Source organism: Musca autumnalis, unplaced genomic scaffold, assembly GCF_047663935.1.
Source record: "Musca autumnalis isolate F117 unplaced genomic scaffold, ASM4766393v1 scaffold_5, whole genome shotgun sequence".
In the NCBI taxonomy this organism is placed as follows: Eukaryota; Metazoa; Arthropoda; class Insecta; order Diptera; family Muscidae; genus Musca; species Musca autumnalis.
Window position 1 is genome coordinate 41,817,926 of NW_027412088.1, and position 19,779 is coordinate 41,837,704.

Sequence of the window (19,779 nt, forward strand, 5' to 3'; positions counted from 1 at the left end):
TATTGTCACGGAATTAGGTTTAATTTAACCGCTTTTATACGTTGATTTACTCCCCGATACGATTTATACCAAATGAAGCGAGTGTCTTTAGACAACAATTATGCCCTGCTTTATTAGCTTCACTTCACTTATTAACACACAGCAACTTAGGATGCACTGACGGTTTCAGTTCGCAGTATGCTTTTCAACTCACTCACGCAGCTGCTATTCTCCCTTTTCTAGAACCCTCAATCTAAGATGTTCGACAATGAACGAAATCCAGATGCACATACATACACATACAAAGAGACGAATGAATTTAATCAAAAAATGGGAGAGATGTAATCAAAACAAATATGTGCGAGACAATAACAATAATCATATATAATTTTATTTCATATATCATATTAATTAAAAATGGTTTATGGTTGGTTTAAAATAGTCAATAATAGGCAAAAATCCATTTATCCGTGCAACAGGAAATATTTTCTGAGAATATTTTTTATTTCATAGTACTTTCTTTCATTAATAAGCTAAAGTTCATGCATTCTTACTACTGGGGAGTTCCCAGCGGAAACGTTTTTTACCTCCAACGAAAACTAAAAACCAAATTTCAGCCATTTTGGTAAGATAATGTTACTAAAACCATAAAAATACCGAAAATCGGGAGTTACCGTTCTATGGGGATTATATCGGAAAGTGTATCTATACTGACAAATTTTTGGGGTAATGTTTTGTAGCCCCGAGGAAGACTAAATGCAATATTTCAGCCATTTCGGTAAGAAAATGTGGCTAAAACCTTAAAACTACCGAAAATAGGAAGGAAACGTTCTATGCGGGTTACATCTAAATGTGGACCTATAGTGACAATATTCTGGAGGAAAGTTTAGAAACCTCAATGAATACGAAATGCAAGATAACGTGGCTAAAACCTTCAAAATACCGAAAATCAGAAGGTACCGTTCTCTGGACGCTATATCAAAATGTGAACATATACTGAAACACTCCAGGGGGAAAAAAGCCCCAATGAAGACTAACTGTCAAATTCGGTTGTATATTGAGGCCACAACCTTCGAAGTACAAAAAATCGCGAGGGACCACAATAAAAATGTGGACATATACTGATAATTCACTTCTGGAATGTTCTATACCCCAATCGACGACTAAATGCCAAATGCTATCCATTTCGAAAATCGAAAAGGACCATCCTATGGCGTCTATATTACCTATATACAAATTTTCAGTCACTTCTCGCTAGATTGAGCCCGCAACCTACAAAATACCGAAAAACCGGGAGGTAGCGCTCTATGGGGGCTAAATCAAAACGTGGACCGATTGAATACCAAACATTCTAGGTGTAATATAAACTTCTTTACCAAATTGTAGGGCCCTGTCTTAAATATTGCGAGCTGTATCTTGATTGCAACAGACCGACCGACGGACCCAGCTAAATACCATATAATGTGTTTTTATAGTACTTTTTGGTAGTCGTAACTACTTACAAAACCCCCTACTAACAAATTATTTTAACAAGGGAACGTCGCACTGATTAACTAGTTATTCTATGGCCACTGTAAGTTAAACAAGTAAAAAAGTATCAGTCGACTTTGCCGACAGAGATATACCCTCAGCCTGTGTATATTGGAACCTTTTTTCCAAAAAAATGTATTTACGGGGTTTTAAAAATTTTGGGCGTTTGAACCGACAAAAATTTTGATTAGTATTAAAGATCAAAAGTTTTGCGGAGTAGATAATAAAAAGAATGGATCTATATTGGCCATTATGGAAGTGGATCTCCAGCCACTACATATAGTGTCGTAGGGGGTTTTTACACACTTCGGGATGTTTGCTCAAGAAGTATGGACTTGCCTCTGAAAAAACTTTTACAGTCGTAATGGACTCAGCGAATGCAAGTTGCTTCAACAAAAATCAAAGTGATTCGATAGCAGGTCTTAAAGTGAACTTATCCGAAATTTTGTGTGGGAGGTACCGGATGGAGTGGACAAATATAGTCCATATTTGAACCTGACCTATATCTGGTAGATATATTAGGACTTGTAAAATATGCACCAATTCGGCCACTCCTTTCAAGAGTTACCGTACGAACACTTTTTCCGAACATTTTTGAATTTTGTGGGGGATGTACCTGAAGGAGTGGACCGATATGGCTTATCTTCAAACTTAAACTATGTTTGGACAAAATATCACTGAGACCAAATGTTGGACCGAATCGGCAGATCCGTTCTAGAGTTATCTTGCGCTCCAACAACCTCACGCGGTGTCATAGGGGTTTTTTGCAACTTTCATGCTATTTTCTCAGGAAGTATGGACCTGCCCCTAATGAAACTTGTACCGTCGTATGGGGGGCAGTGAATACAAGTTGCTAAAACAAAAATCAAAGCGATTCGAGAGATGGCCCTAAACTGAACTTTTCCGAAATTTGGTGTGGGAGGTACCAGAAGGAGTGGACTGATTGAGTCCATATTGAAACATTATCTAAGTCTAGTACACATTTCAGGATGTGCAAAGTATGGACCACATCGGTTACTCCCTTCAGGAGTTATCGTGCGCACAAATTTTCTGAACATTTTCGAACTTTTGTGTGGGAGGTACCGGAAGGAGTGGACCTTCTTCGAACTTAAACTAAGTTTGGGAAAAATATTACGAAAGCCAGAATTTGAACCGAATCGGTTCATCCGTTCGAGAGTTATCGTGAGCTCCAGCCAGCCAGACAGACAGACAGACGGACGGACATTGCTCAAGCGACTCCAAATTGTCTGATACACATTTCGTCCAAACATACTTGGGGTCTAAAACCATTATTTAGTATTTAGTATGTTTGGACGAAATGTGTTTCAGACAATTTGGAGTCGATTGAGCAATGTCCGTCCGACTGTCTGTCTGTCTGGCTGGTTGGAGCGCACGATAACTCTCGGAGGGATGAACCGATTCGGTTCAAATTTTGGCTTTCGTAATATTTTGCCTTAACTTAGTTTAAGTTCGAAGATGGGGTATATTGGTCCACTCCTTCCGGTACCTCCCACACAAAAGTTCGAAAATCTTCGGAAAATTTGTGCGCACAATAACTCTTGAAGGGAGTAACCGATTTGGTCCATACTTTGCATATCGTGAAACTTGTACCAGGCTTAGATAAGGACTCAATCGGTCCACTCCTTCGGGTACCTCCCACACAAAATTTCGGAAAAGTTCAGTTTAGGGCCATCTCTCGAATCGCTTTGATTTTTGGTTTAGCAACTTGTATTCACTGCCCCCCATACGACGGTACAAGTTCCATTAGCGGCAAGTCTATACTTCCTGAGAAAATAGCATGAAAGTTGCAAAAAACACCTACGAGTATGACACCGTGTGAGGTGGTTGGAGCGCAAGATAACCCTAGAACGGATCTGCCGATTCGGACCAAAATTTGGACTTAGTAATATTTTGTCCAAACATAGTTTAAGTTCGAAGATAAGCCATATCGGTCCATTCCTTCAGGAACCTCACCCATAAAAGTTCAAAAATTTTCGTAAGAATTGTGCGCGATAACTGTTGAAGGGAGTGGCCGATTTGGTCCATACTTAAAACATCCTAATATATCTAGCAGATATAGATCGAACATGGAGTATATTTGCCCACTCCTTCGGGTACCTCCCACACACAATTTCGGATAAGTTCACATTAAGACCTGCTCTCGAATCACTTAGATTTTTGTTGAAGCAACTTGCATTCGCTACCTCCATTATAACGGTAAAAGTTTTTTCAGGGGCAAGTCCATACTTCTTGAGAAAACAGCCCGAAATTTGTAAAAAAAAAACCCTATGGTACCATATGTAGTAGGATAATAACGATAACTCTCGAACTGATAAACCTATTTTGTCCAAAATTTGGCCTTCGTCATATTTTGTCCAAACTAGTTTCAGTTCGAAGTTGGTCCACAACTTCCTGTACTTCCCCCAATATTTATTTGGTCCAAACTTTGGATCTCCTAATATTTTGTACAAATTTAGTTTAACTTCTAAAATGACCCATATCCGTTCTCTCCTTAGGGTACCTCACCCTCAGAAGTTCAACTTTTGTGTCTAAGCGCAGTTTAGGGTCTGTTTCACGTTTCCAAGTTCAAATGTCCAAAAAGGCCCACAAAATTCTGAAAAGACCCTAAATAGATTTGATCTGTCCGTATATGAAAGTTTCAATTCATATAGGCTGAGGGTATATCTCTGTCGGCAAAGCCGACTGATACTTTTTTACTTGTTTTATTTTATTTTGCCCTCGCTGGTTTTGATCATGCGATATTCTGAGGATTGTTTAAACGCTTACGTTTGCACCACCAATTGTTTTTTATTTTATTAGGAAAAAAAGTCAGCTTTTTTGTAGTGCCCGATCTTATTTTATTCGATGCGTTAAGCTTTAACTATAACAAGATTGCCATCGGAGAGGCGGCTTGGTCTTTTAAGGGATCGAACGTCCAACAGTGGCTTCCATCTACAACAACAAGATCAAATTGTTTTCTTCAGGCTTAAAGCATGGGAGTTTCATATGAGTTTTCAAGCCGCTACACTTTCCACACATGTGCATTTGCATCTAATAGCCATAGACAAAACTTGGTCTTAAATATTTTTCTAGTTAATATTATATGTAGGAGTATATACATATGTACATAAATACATACATATTTAAAATACTGTAAACCTGGCATTGCAGCCTGATGATTGGTTGTTATCGTCGTCTTGTTCACCGCAACACTTTTAACAATGAACAGAGGCGCATTCACACAATCACTCACACGCACACACACACACCACACACCCGCAACAATTTATGAAAATTCACATATACACATGTAATTGATTTTATAGTATCCTTGACATAAATACACTCTCTATGCGCTTAGTTCAAGTATGTTTTTGCTGTGTTTTTTCCTAAAAGCATGCAAGGCAATGTGTGTATACTAGGGCTATAACCAAAAAAATACCACCACATAGCCGTGTAGAGCATGGAAAACTATTGTGAAATACGGTGTCAATTTTTCTCTATCGCGAAAAAAGTTTCCGCACCAAATGCATGGAAGTTCAGAAATGCATTTTTTAATTTTATCTGTTATAACAACATATTTCCTTTTCATTAAAATTTTTATTTTTTTGTAATCTAATTTAAAATCATTATCAAAGCGTTCTGGACCAATTTGATCTCAAATCGCGCCATTTCGGAGCATATTAAGAATTTTTGACACTATTGCAATTTTTGGTTTTTCTTTATAAACTCGCGAATTTTATGTTTATATTTTTTGTACCTATCGGACAAGAGAATTTGGGGTCATTTGCAACGAATTCGCGAAAGTTACAGGCTGTTTTTGTTGACCTTGCCTGTGAGAATTGTATTTGTTTTCTACAAAAATACAACACCAGTACCATGTGGGGAATTTTGTCCTAATAATGAAAACGCGTTTCTAAGATCGATTCGATGAAAAAAGTTTCAGCACCGACCGCAATTATTAAAACCCTTTTGGTATTTTTTCTACTTATAATTTTAAATTTGCTTTGTTTGAATAAATATTTATAGACAAAAATATATTTCTCACAGGCAAAGTCATTAAAAACGGTCTGTAACATTCGCGAATTTGTTGCAAATGACACCATATTCTCTTGTCCGATAGGTACAAAAAATATAAACATAAAATTCACGAGTTTATAAAGAAATACCAAAAATTGCAATAGTGTCAAAAATTCCTAATATGCTCCGAAATAGCGCGATTTGAGATCAAATTGGTCCAGAACGCTTTGATAATGATTTTAAATTAGATTACAAAAAAATAAAAATTTTAATGAAAAGCAAACATGTTGTTATGACAGAAAAAATTCAAAAATGCATTACTGAACTTCAATGCATTTGGTGCGGAAACTTTTTTCGCGATAGAGAAAAAATTACACCTTATTTCATAATAGATTTTCATGCTCTACACGGCTATGTGGTGGTATTTTCGATATCTGCAAAAAAGTGCAAAAAGTTATATCCCTAGTGTATACGTGTCAAAAGCGAGCGGGTGTGAGCGTGTTCAAGATGTAGGTATGTATGTGTGTGTAATATGATTCTTTAATTTCTTCCTATTCAGGGTGTCTTATTTATTGGCGGTTTATGGTGTAGTAATGTTAAATGTTCATAGTATGTATGGCACAATGCCACTGTTTGTGAATCAGCGACTGTTGGTTTTATTGCTAACGATATTGGTGCTTTTGTATGCGTGCTTGTGTTGGGTAGCTGGTGTAAGTACAATGTTTTTTCTCATTGTTGAACCAACGTTGATGGTAGTAAGTTTTCCTTGTTTTTTTATTGTCTTGCCTATATTGTGTGTTTTCCTATATTGTACAGATATTTTATAAGCGTAGACATAGAAATATATTCTCATATAATCACACACACATATACACATAAACGTGTGTATATGTACGTATGTACATATCATATAATTGTTGAACATTGAAATATTAGGTCAGCTAACGTTGTGCTTTTCATTTGTATGGCACATCAATATAAACTCGAACACTTAGAAGTTAACACAATAAAAAAATCAAATTGTTTTCTTTTATGTCAATATTCCACAGCTCTTGCCTTTTTTACTGTATGCCTGCCTCCCTTCCCTGCTGGTAATAAATAAAGCTTTTACAGTAATTTTTATTTCATTTTCGATATTTTCTGCTTATTTCTTGGCTCTCGTCAAAAGTGACTTCTTCCATTACAATATTTGCGGTAAGCAACACACAGCAAATGTTATTGTTAAATGAACTTTTTGCCTGATATTACATTTGTTTTCTGCATGTGATTTATAGTTGGAGTATATGGAGTTCAATACACGCATATACACGTGTATGTATGTTAGCCCTGCCTGCATTTGGAGGTTAGTTTCTCAATCTCTCGCCTAAGACTTCACTCCGGAAACACACCAAGGAAGATAAAAGACGATCGTTGGTGAATTACATAAACAAAGCATTTTTTATTGCGTGTGCGGACACTACTAACCGGACCGAAATCGATCCGATGTCGCTAAGACATTTCGTTCCGAAATTATATCAACCACTTCACACAACTTTCGTTAAGATATCGTTACGATTTCGGATCAGATATCGGACGTATCGTCCGAATTTTGTTCCGATTTCGTTACGATGTCGGTACGATTGGTTTGCTGGGTAGTGTCGCTTACATAATTCGGACTTTTAGATAGGAACCAAATCTAGGAGAGAATATTATTTTGAAAACTATATAATATAATAATATAAAGAAAAAAAATTGGGCTTAACATTTTTGTAATTGATCGTAGTTTAATACAAAAAAATTTCAAGAATATCGAAGAGGTAAATCTTTGCTAAAAATTGATTTAAAATATTAAATCGCAAAAATTGCATCCAAGCCCACTGTGCATTTTTTTCTATTTTATTAAATAGCTGATAAAAAAAAAACTTTCTTAAGGCGCGATATCTCTGGAGCCGTTAGTCAAAAAAATCTGAAAATATACTGAAGTGTTCTGCTGATGAGCAGCATCTCCACAGCAACAAATAAAGGAAATCAAAAACTTCATTTTGGAAAAAGTGTCCGATTTCACTCAGAAATCTCCATATATCATTTGTGGGCTCATGTGCTAACCCCTCCTTAGTATGGGTGTAATAAACAAGTGAACAAGAGAAAACATACTTATATTGGAACTGGATTTCGACCGAAAATCGGGCGGTACTGTACTACCGTGTACTATACTAAAACGTGGACCTATGCATATAACCCCGTGCAGAAATATAAACCAATAATTTGGGTAAAATACAGGAGCTATACTAAAACTTGGACCTGTAACGATAATTCTCAGCGGCATCGTTTAAATTTCCCCAATGAAAGCTATACCAAATTTCATCTTTTTCGATTGGATAATGTGACTAAGTCTTTACAAATTCCCGTTCTATATGAAAACGTTGACCTGCACAAATTCGGGAAAAAACATTGTAGCCCAAGCGAAGAGTCAGTACCAAATAATAGCTATTTCGGTGGGAAAAGGCAGTTAAAACCATACAAATTCCCAAAATCTGAGAGTACCGTTCTATGGTCGCAATATAAAATTATTATTTTGTAACCAAGCAAGGACATATACGCAAAAAAACGAGTAGGAAAAGACCAAAGTCGGGCGGTGCCGACTATGTAATACCCTATGTAAATATCAAAACGTGGACATTTGTATGTCCATAATTCTTGGTGGAGAAGTTTTTTAATAACCCAAAACAAACATTAAAGTAAATTTTTTGAACTCATTAAATTCCAAATGGCAAATTGGAGCCATATTTGGGGAAAATCGTTAAAATACCTAAAATCGGGAGGTACCGTTATATGGGGGCTACAAAAAAACATGGACCTATCTTAACAATTTTAAGTGGCGAAATTTCGTGGCCACTGGGAACCACATATGTAAAATTTCAGCTAGTTCAAGCAAAAAATGTGGCTAAGATCCCTAAAATACCTTAAATCGGGAGGTATCGTTATATGGGGACTATACCGAACCGTCGACCTATCTTGACAATTTTTAGTGGAGCAATTTCGCGGCCATTGAGAACTTCAAATGTAAAATTTCAGCTAGTTTGGGCAAAAAATGTGGCTAAGATCCCTAAAATACCTTAAATCGGGAGGTATCGTTATATGGGGACTATACCGAACCGTGGACCTATCTTGACAATTTTTAGTGGAGCAATTTCGCGGCCATTGGGAACCTCAAATGTAAAATTTCAGCTGGTTTGGGCAACAAATGCGGCTAAGATCCTTAAAATACCTTAAATCGGGAGGTACCGTTATATGGGGGCTATACCAAAACTTGGACCGATATAGCCCATCTTCGAACTTGATCTTCCGACGGCTAAAAAAAAAATGGTATTCCCCAATTTTCAGCGAAATCGGTTAACAAATGCGACCTGTATGTTGCGAACGGACGGACGGACGGACATGCATAAATCGACTCAGAAAGTGATTCTATGTATATCCCTAGAAGGAACTATGGGTCTATCTCGCTTCCTTTTGTATGTTACATACAAATGCACTAACACATAATACCCCTTACCACATAGTGGTGTAGGGTATAAAATTAAATAAATAAATAACACTGTGACACAAAATGGAACTCAAAGTCTGGGGTGGAAAATTTCTTTTGGAGATGAAAGCCCTTGATGATTATACTAAGGACCCAAAAGGAAATTTTAGCAAAATGTCAACTTGAATCGCGATTTATTTAAAAAGCGCTCCGGCGATTTTTTGCGTTTTTTTTTTTTTTTTTTTTGATTTTTCTCATCTATGAACATTGTAGTTTCAGAATCTGCAAAAACTTCCCAGGTGTAAGCACCTTCCATTTAAATTTGATTCAAGAGCACCGTGATATGTATGTAGACATAACAATTGGTTATTGAGTATGTAGACATCTGGGGTGCTTCTGAAATATTTACCAGAAATAACTTTTGTAATGATGAACACGTTAATAACAAATTTTCTTGGAGGATAGATCCGGTTATCTCAATTTTTGAGCCGGATATTCCGACATTAAAACCGATTTGTGAACCGGTTTTAAATAACCGATTAAACATATATGTATACCATTAAAAACTTTATAGAGTTGTTAATCACATTAAATTATTTCGTTTATGAAAACTTTGTTAGTTGCAGTTCTAGAACAAAAAAACCAGTTTTCTTAAACCGTTTTTAAGGAAAAATATCAGTACGCGCAAATATTGAGATCAAAGGCTGGGGGTGAAAGATTATATTTGGCGATGAATGTCGATGAAGATAATGTGATGAACCCGAAAGGACAGTTCTGCCGTAGGTCGAACTTCTGAGTTACATTGTCCGTAAATAATGCATTGAAATTTATGCTCACTTTCTCTCAGTAAGCGCACACTGCCGGTCGCTGGAACAAACATTTGCCTAATGTGACCTTACCTTTAGTCACTTTTTCCAATCGAAAAAGATGAAATTTTGTATAGTTTTCGTTGGGGAATTTAAACATTGCCGCTGAGAATGATCGTTGCAGGCCCACGTTTTAATATAGCTTCAGTATTCGGTATTTAAAGGTTTTACCCATATTATTCTCACACACATTATTGGTTCATATTTCTGCACACTGCCGGTCGCTGGAGCATATTCTTGCCTAATGTGACCTTACCTTAAGTCTTTACAAATTCCCATTCTATATGAAAACGTTGACCTGCACCAACAAATTCGGGAGAAAAATATTGTATCCCAAGCGAAGACTCAATACAAATTTCGGTGGGATAAGGCAGTTAGAACCATTAAACTTCCAAAAATCTGAGAGAAGCGTTCTATAAGCACACAGTTATTTGGTGAAAATTGTTTTCCCGTCTCTGGAAGCACAAATGGAACTAATACCTTCAAAATTCTTTAAAGCGCCGTGTCGTGTGATATTTTGGGTTATACCACAACTTAAACCTAAGTAAACAACCTCTGGTAGAAATGTTTTTCGACCTCTGGAAACACAAAATACCAAATTGCAATTAATTCGGAAGCAAATGGGGCTAGTACCTTCAAAATTCTTTAAAGCGTGGACTCGTCACTAGACTTTTTGGTATGAGGGCTATACCAAAACGTGGACCTGTAATACCCATTTTCAATACCAAAAGTTCTATGGACCTTTAATAGATTTCACTTCAATCCGTTCGGGCGCTAGTGTGATTTCCACAGACGGACGGACGACATGGATATATCGAGTTAGAAGTGCACATTCATCAGAAAAATATATACTTCGTGGGATCTAAATTGATTATTTGGAGGAGTCATGAATGGAATAACAAACTTTATATAACCTCCATAATATGGTAGATTCTACAAAACTACACTACTCGCGTTGTTTTTATTTTTGTAAAAACAACAAATATATTCGTGTTGGTGCTATTATTACTTTCCCAACTGTATACACACCACTATTCACACATACATATACATAAATACATACACCCAATAGAAAGTGTCTTCGAGACAACCTTGATGAATCGTGCACGACATACCCAATTCGTTCACGACTCTTTGCAGACAGCCCTTTGGGATTGTTGACGACATTTTCACACAAGTGTCCGCCTATTCATGCACGACAACTTGGGCGACAGGGTAAGCGAAGTTGTCGTCGGTGACAATGTACATGACACTGTCTTGCAGATAGTCGTTGATGACAACTTTACAGACACTGTCTTGCAATAAATCGTTGACGACAGTTTTACAGACACTGTCTTGCTATTTGTCATTCACGACCCTATTAAAGACAATTTCAGTTTGTTGTCGTGTGTCAAATTTTTATTTTTATTAAATTATAAAATATGTATATTATGCCTACAAATTGTATATTAAATTAATTATACTTAATTCCCGCATGTTCTGCAAGTCAGCACTTTCTTCCAGCTTTACCGCGCCTCACTTCTTTCCTCAGACAACTGAGGGGGCGATCTCGTTCACTTTGTGGACTCTGCAAAACAAAATATATGACTGTTGTAATTAATCACTAATATATTCAAAAATCTTACCATATACCATCTGCTTCATATTGCGATTTTCAAAGTCGTCATGCCTTCAACCTAAATCCACATATTTAAAGAATAACTACAATTACTTTTAATGTAATTTAATCTACTTAATCTTACTTACCGTTTTAGTTAATGCACTTTGTATGAATAATACATCGTGACGCGGTTTCCAAATTTTATGATTTTTTTAACATTAAATTTATTACAAATTGAAAATTGAATATTTTCATAAATATGTATATGAACATATGTACAATTATTTCAAAGCTCGCTTTTTTGAGCATTTTTTGGGTTTGTTTCCAAGACACAATGCAAGACATGGTCATGCAAGTTGTCGTACATGACAATTTCATTGATTTCGTCAACGAATCGTCGACGAAAATGTCATCAACGATTCGATTTTCTATTGGGCAATAACGATAGTATCCAAGTTGTTGGGTTTACTTCGGATGTCGTTGTCAATGTTTTTGTAATTTTAATGATTGTTTACCTCACGTCATACAGATAGCATGATAACAGCAATATCATAATTATCAGTGTATACACATTGGAATATGTTTTATTATGGTTCTCTCACACACCTCCTACCAGTGTGGGTATTATGTTCGAGTATATTAAATTTTAAGGCCAAGAGTGATTCAATTCCATTTGCAATAGTTCGAAATATAAAATTGAAGTAAAACGAGAGCTTAAAAATATAGAGAATTTAGATTGTAGATATGATAAGTGTTAAATTAATATAAATTTCAAATTATATATTGTACCTACATATATAATGCTATTTTGTTGTTTTTAATAACATATGTATATACATATGCCGAGAGGTTTCGGTTTCACATGTTTTCTCCACGATTTGGCTGCAGTTTAGTATTTTAAGATCTCCTATCAAGGGAAATCTTAAGTCTGCAATATATGAAAAACAACAACCATACTCCTTTTTTTGTCAGTACACCTATCCAGAACCAGAGAACTAATCACCTACTCCAACATAACAACAATCAATTTGCTATGAAAAGAGACAGACACATTTAAGTGCTTTATTGAATTTCTGTCGTTTTTTGTTTTTATTAATAATAACATAAACTGACAGTTTTTCTAGTAATTGATTGATAATAAAACGGGACGAGGAGTGTGAGTAAGTGGTTGGTTTTAGGTGTGGTCTGGCGCGTCTTCTCTGACCCAATAGCATGCCATGAAGTCCATAAACTTTATAAAATATGACTAACCAATTATGAAAAACAATAAAGCCAAACCAAGTAACACCACATAAGATGGGTATTAATAAAAAAGTTAGTCGTCCTAGTTTGGTATTTGTTCGTCTGTTTTCCCCTCTAGTTGTTGCTACAATTCTATATTAGGGTTATGATTTGTTTACAACCTCATATCCCTGTATGATATTTTAATGAGTTTTTACCTAAGATTACATAAAATCTTAATTATAAGGTGATTCGATAAAAAAGTTCTGCTCAAAAAGCTTTTAAAGTTTTTATTTTTCAGAACTTTTGAAAATTTTTTTGAAGTCACTGTAAGCAGAAATTTAACTGAAATCAAGGAATAGGGCACATAAAATAACTAAAATGACATAACCGTTTGTTTCTAACTAATTTTATCATCGTATTGTACCATATTTTGCATATATCATAAAAATTAAAAGGTGTTTGTGCGGGACCTTTTTTAAAATTTAAGTGGAATAAAAGTTATTTTAGTCATTAATAGGTAAAAGACCATACATTCGTTCAACAGGAAATAATTTTTTGAGAAAAAATTTTTTTTCATTTCATAGAATTTTTCAAAAAAAAAATCAAAGTGTTTTGTGCGGAACCTTTTGGAATGGAATGAATGTTATTTTAGCCATTAATAGGCAAAAGTTCATTCATTTCCACTACAGGAAATCATTTTTGAGAAAAAATGTCAAAAATTCATAACCCTATTCTACATATTTACATTGATTTACCGTTTATTTGTTGATGTCATACGAAATTAGTATATGTATTTAATTTTTCTACCATTATAATTAATTGGAAACGGCTGTCTTTCATCGCCCATCGATGGTTTTGTGTCATGGTTCACAGCTTGATGTCAATGTGGTCACCACAAGCAGTATTGCATTAAATAATTGATAGAAATGACTATTAAATTGATGGCTGTGCGCGGCGTCATAAGCTTTGGTCGTAGAACTGCTACACAAAACCATTTGTGTACGTGTCTGTTTATTACACTCACTTCGTGTAGAATTTATGAAATTTTATCTCATTAAAATTTTCGGTTATTTATTATGACCAACAATTAGGAATTATGATGACTCATCCAACTGACGTGTATTAAGTAGATATGGGAAAATATCTTTTTTTCTGGAAAAGTGGTATAATTTAAAATAGTTGATTTAAAAAACAACAACACTTTTTATGTTGTCTATAGAGAAAAGCAAATTTATGCAGGACCGTCCGATAATTTGTCATAACTTTCGATGTGGATAATCAGGGCAAGAGTGCATCGATCAAACTAAATCTTTGAATGTCGACAAAGGATCATCCTGTAGGACTAAGAAAAACTGATTCAATGAATTCAATCGTGGCGGACACTCGCTAAAAACGAAGGTCGTGAGGGTCGACCAAAAACGGCCGTTGTGCCAGAAAAAAATTAAGCCGTGCGTGAACGGATAATCCAAGATCGCCATGTTAAATACCGTGGGATAGAGACATCGTTGGACATTTATTCCAACAACTAACATTTGATATTGCATGAACACTTGGAGAAAAAATGCGATCGCGGTGCTTGGAAAGACGTTTATAAGATGGATCCAGGTGACGAATCATGGAACTATGCGTACGAACCTGAAAAACAGAAGTAATCGCCAGAAGATGCTTCAAAAGCATTCAAAAGCCATGTTTAGGAGGTGTCAGAATACAGTCAATGTATGCAACTTAACACATGGTCGTATGTCAAACTGTCCTGAGTACGCTTAGGTTAAAAACTGTCAAACTTTCAAAAAAAATGTCAAATGACACTGCGTGTTTCCTAACACAGAAGGTTTTCGAGTGACCCTCGTATTAAGTTTGTTTTTCTGTTTCTAACTCAACAAATTATTCAAGTATAAAATTCACAAAGTATAAAATTCTGAGTAGATCTAGCAACGTCCGTCTTCTGTAAACAGTCGCTATTACCAAGATCGGTCCACGTTGGGTATAGCACCCATATAACGGTACCTCTCGATTTAAGATATTTTGAGGATTTTTGCTAATTTTTTTGACCGAATTGCTTCAATTTGGCACTTGGAGTTTGAAGAGGTCAAAAAACTTATGAACAAAAATGGTGCAGATAGGACCACGTTTTGGTATAACCCCCCTATAACGGTACCTTCCGATTTAAAGTATTTTGAGGCTTTTAGCTACATTTTTTGACGGAATTAGCTGAAATTTGACATTTGATGTTCTCAATGACCAAAAAACTTCTGCACAAAAGTGGTGCAGATAGGACCACGTTTTGATATAACCCCCATGTAACGGTACCTTCCGATTTAGAGTATTTTGAGGCTTTTAGCTACATTTTTTGACGGAATTAGCTGAAATTTGACATTTGATGTTTTCAATGACCAAAAAAACTTCTCCACTAAATATTACCAAGATAGGTTAACGTTTTGGTATAGGCCTCATATAACGGTACCTCCCGATTTAAGGTATTTTTAGGCTTTTAGCCACATTTTCTGACAGAATTAACTGAAATTTAACATTTGATGTTTCCAATGAGCAAAAAACTTGTCCACTAAAAATTACCAAGATAGGTTCACGTTTTGGTGTAGCCCCCATATAACGGTACCTCCCGATTTTCGGTATTTTGAGTATTTTAGCTACAACTTTCGACCGAGAAGAACCTCAAATGTCAAACTACACCTAGAATTTGACATTTGAGGTTCTTCTTCACCAAAAACTTAAGGTTTTCATTGGTCACGAAATTTCTCCACCAAAAATCGTCATCATAGGTCCAAGTTTTGGTATAGCCTCCATATTACGGTACCCCCCGCTTTTCGGTGTTTTAAGAATTTTAGTTACAATTTTTAACTGAACTAACTGAAATTTAACATTTGAAGTTCTCAGAGTTCCGGAAACTCCTTCACCAAAAATCGCCACCATAGGTCCATGTTTTGTTATAGCCCTTATATAACGGTCCAGCCCGATTTTCGGTATTTCGAGGATTTTAGCTACAATTTTCGACCGAACTATCTGAAATATTTTGGAATAGCCTCCATATAACGGTATTCCCCGATTTTCGATATTTTAAGGATTTTGACACTTGTGACACTTGAGGTTTTTAGTGGCCACGAAAGTTCTCCACCAAAAATCGTTGACATAGGTCCATATTTTGGTATAGCCCCCATATAACGAAACCCCCGATTTTGGTATGTTGAGGATTTTAGCTAAACATTTTTAACTGAACTAGATGTTATTTAACACTTGAGGTTTTCAATGGCCACGAAAGTTCTCCACCAAAAAGCGTTAAAATAGATCCATATTTTGGTATATACCCCATATAAAGTTATCCCCCGATTTTCGGGTTTTTAAGGATTTAGCTACAATTTTTAACAGAACTAGTTGTCCTCCACCAAAAATCGTCCACAAGCTACCAACAGATTGAAGAAATGGTTAGATACATTTTTGACGTAATTTACTCATTTGGAAACTAATTATTCCATTTTAGTTCAGACTATTTTATGGTGGAAGGTATAAAAATTTCGCCCGGCCGAACTTTATGTTTTTACGTGTTTTTTCATCATCTATTATGGAAATCAAATAGGTCTACTCGTACCTATATAATACCAAAAGTTCTGCGTATAAAGAGACCAGAAGTTCCCTTGTAATGAAGACCTTCCACAAGAAGATCTTTTGGTCTTTTATAGGAAAATCTTCTGGTCGACTATAAGAAGACTTTTGGTTTTCTTTAAAAAAAGAAGATATACTGATCTCCTATCCGTTCCTCTTTTTCTGGTCTTTTTGTTCTCGTATGTGAAGATCTTCTGGTCTTCTATAGGTCGTCCTTTGGGAAAGTTTTTGGTCAGCCATAGGACATCATTCCTATCTTCTATATGTCTTCGTTCTGGTCCTGCATAAACATGGTTCTGATCTTCTATGATAAGGCGTTTTTGATAGTCTATAGATGACCTTCTGCTCATCTCTAACAAGACTTTGAGGTCTGCTATATGAAGACATTTTGGCGTCTATATGAAATTTTTTTTGGTTTTCTATAGGAAAATTGTTTGGTCTTCTATAGGAAAGGTTTCTGGCCTTCTATAGAAGAATTGCTTGCCTTCTATAGAACGCGTTTATAGGAAGACCTTCTGGGCTTCTATATGAACACATTTTGGTTTTCTATAAGGAGATTGTTTGGTCTTCTATAGGAAGACTATATGGTCATCTAATGGACATTTTTCTGTCCTTCCATAGGAAGACCTTCTGGTATTTTTTAGTATGGATGTATTTTATATGACGTTTTCTATAAGGAAGCCATCTGGTTTTTTCATGGAAGACCGTCATATCTTCTCTAGGATGACTTTTTCGTTTGACAAAATCGTTCTTCTACAATACATTATTTTGTCTTTTATAAGAGGATCTTTTGGTCTTCTACAGGAGGATCGTATGATGTTGTAGCTTTCTTAAAAATGCCCTTCTAGTACATACTCTAAAGGAATAAGTTATAGCCTTTTATAATATAGCCTTTGGTCTTTTGGTCTTATATAGAAAGACATTCCGGTATTCTATAGAAAGACCGTCTGGGCGTCTATAAAAAGACATTCTGGCCTTCCATAGGAAAGCATTTAATGATATGCAATAATAAATGCTGGCCTTCCACAAGAAGACATTGTAGCCTGTCTTTTGTAAAAATACGCTTTGATATTTTATAACTAAACTGTTCTAGTCCTCTCTTGTCTCCTTTGCTATGATGCAACACCGCCAGTCAGAGAACCTCTGTCCGTTTAGCGTAACCTGACCTTGTATCTTAGGTAGGTATGTGTAACTTAGACTACAACTCAGACGCAGATTTCTTGGCTCATGGCTTTTACACCGAAGAGGTGATTGTATTAGAAATCTTTGAATTTTCAAGGTATTTAATGTCTGACACATAAAAAAACCAGTAAGGAAAGGATCAAAGTCGGGCGGGGTCGACTATATGATACCCTACACCACTGTGAATATGTAAAATATAAATCGGAGCTATATCCAAATCTGAACCGATTTCGATATAATTTGACTTACTTATTTCTAGACCGAATTCCGTCAAACATTCCAAATTTCATCAAAATCGGACGTATATAGCTTGGTTGGTGCGGCAAATACGTGAAATCGGGCGAAAATATATATGGGAGATATATCCACATCTGAACCGATTTCGATATAATTTGGCACATTTATTTCTAGACCGAATTCAGTCACACATTCCAAATTTCATCGAAATCGGAAATAAATAGCGTGTTTGGTACAGAAAATACGTGAAATCGGCCGAAAATATATATGGGAGCTATCTATATCCAAATCTGAACCGATTTCGGTATAATTTTACATACTTATTTCTAGACCGAATTCAGTCAAAATTCCAAATTTCATCAAAATCGGACGTATATTGCTTGGTTGGTGCGGCATATACATGAAATCGGGCGAAAATATATATGAGAGCTATATCCAAATCTAAACCGATTTCGATATAATTTGGCACACTTATTTCAAGACCGAATTCAGTCACACCTTCCAAATTTCATCGAAATCAGACATATATAGCGTGTGTGGTACAGAAAATACTTAAAATCGGCCGAAAATATATATGGGAGCTATATCCAAATCTGAACCGATTTCGACATAATTTGACATACTTATTTCTAGACCGAATTCAGTTATACTTTCAAAATTTCATCAAAATCGGACGTATATAGCTTGGTTGGTGCGGCAAATACGTGAAATCGGGCGAAAATATATATGGGAGCTATATCCAAATCTGAACCGATTTCGATATAATTTGGCACATTTATTTCTAGACCGAATTCAGTCACACATTCCAAATTTCATCGAAATCGGAAATAAATAGCGTGTTTGGTACAGAAAATACGTGAAATCGGCCGAAAATATATATGGGAGCTATCTATATCCAACTCTGAACCGATTTCGGTATAATTTTACATACTTATTTCTAGACCGAATTCAGTCAAAATTCCAAATTTCATCAAAATCGGACGTATATTGCTTGGTTGGTGCGGCAAATACGTGAAATCGGGCGAAAATATATATGAGAGCTATATCCAAATCTAAACCGATTTCGATATAATTTGGCACACTTATTTCAAGACCGAATTCAGTCACACCTTCCAAATTTCATCGAAATCAGACATATATAGCGTGTGTGGTACAGAAAATACTTAAAATCGGCCGAAAATATATATGGGAGCTATATCCAAATCTGAACCGATTTCGACATAATTTGACATACTTATTTCTAGACCGAATTCAGTTATACTTTCAAAATTTCATCAAAATTGGACGTATGTGGCGTGTATGGTGCAGCAAATACGTGAAATCGGTCGAAAATATATATGGGAGCTTAATCTAAATCTGAACCGATTTTCACCAAATGCAATAGCGTTCTTCATATGACTAAAAAAACTGTAGTCCCCAATTTTCAGCTGAATCGGACAAAAAATGCGACCTGTACGTTGCGATCAAAAATACATGGACAGACGGACAGACAGACAGACGGACGGACATGCATAAATCGACTCAGAAAGTGATTATATGTATATCCCCAAAAGGAACTATGGGTCTATTTCGTTTCCTTTTGTATGTTACATACAAATGCACAAACACATAATACCCCTTACCACAATGTGGTGTAGGGTATAATGATGACTAACGTACTCTCACAGGACATATCAGAATATCCAACAGATTATAACCATTATTGTACATTTTTGTGTAAATATTTGTTAGTCTATCCACATAAGCGTATGTATATACATAAATACCTACTATATACGTAGGTTGAATTTACACATATGCATTTACATATTTTTCGGCACATCCCAATGTAAACACATCAATCAACTAAAATTTGACATTGTTGATATTGCAACCAATTTATTGGCATACGAAATGAGTCTTTAAATGATGACATAAGTATGTATGTCGATATCAATATGTTCCACGTTGATGTCATTGTTACAATTTTCGAAATTATTAAAATAGTTGTTGTTATTACACTGATGGCAAAACCATGGCAA

General features: G+C 35.7%; 1 protein-coding gene and 1 long non-coding RNA gene across 2 annotated transcripts in view; one reads left to right on the forward strand and one right to left on the reverse strand.

Moving 5' to 3' along the window:
* Window positions 1-19,779, forward strand: part of Mid1 (calcium-permeable channel component Mid1) — a 296,978-nt gene that overhangs the window by 89,421 nt on the left and 187,778 nt on the right. The gene's annotated exons all lie outside the window — the stretch shown is intronic.
* Window positions 11,268-11,750, reverse strand: LOC141387378 (uncharacterized). Its single transcript, XR_012408554.1, has 3 exons — window positions 11,644-11,750; window positions 11,523-11,573; window positions 11,268-11,464 (listed from the first exon to the last, which is right to left on the reverse strand). It is a non-coding gene; the product is annotated as an uncharacterized lncRNA (long non-coding RNA).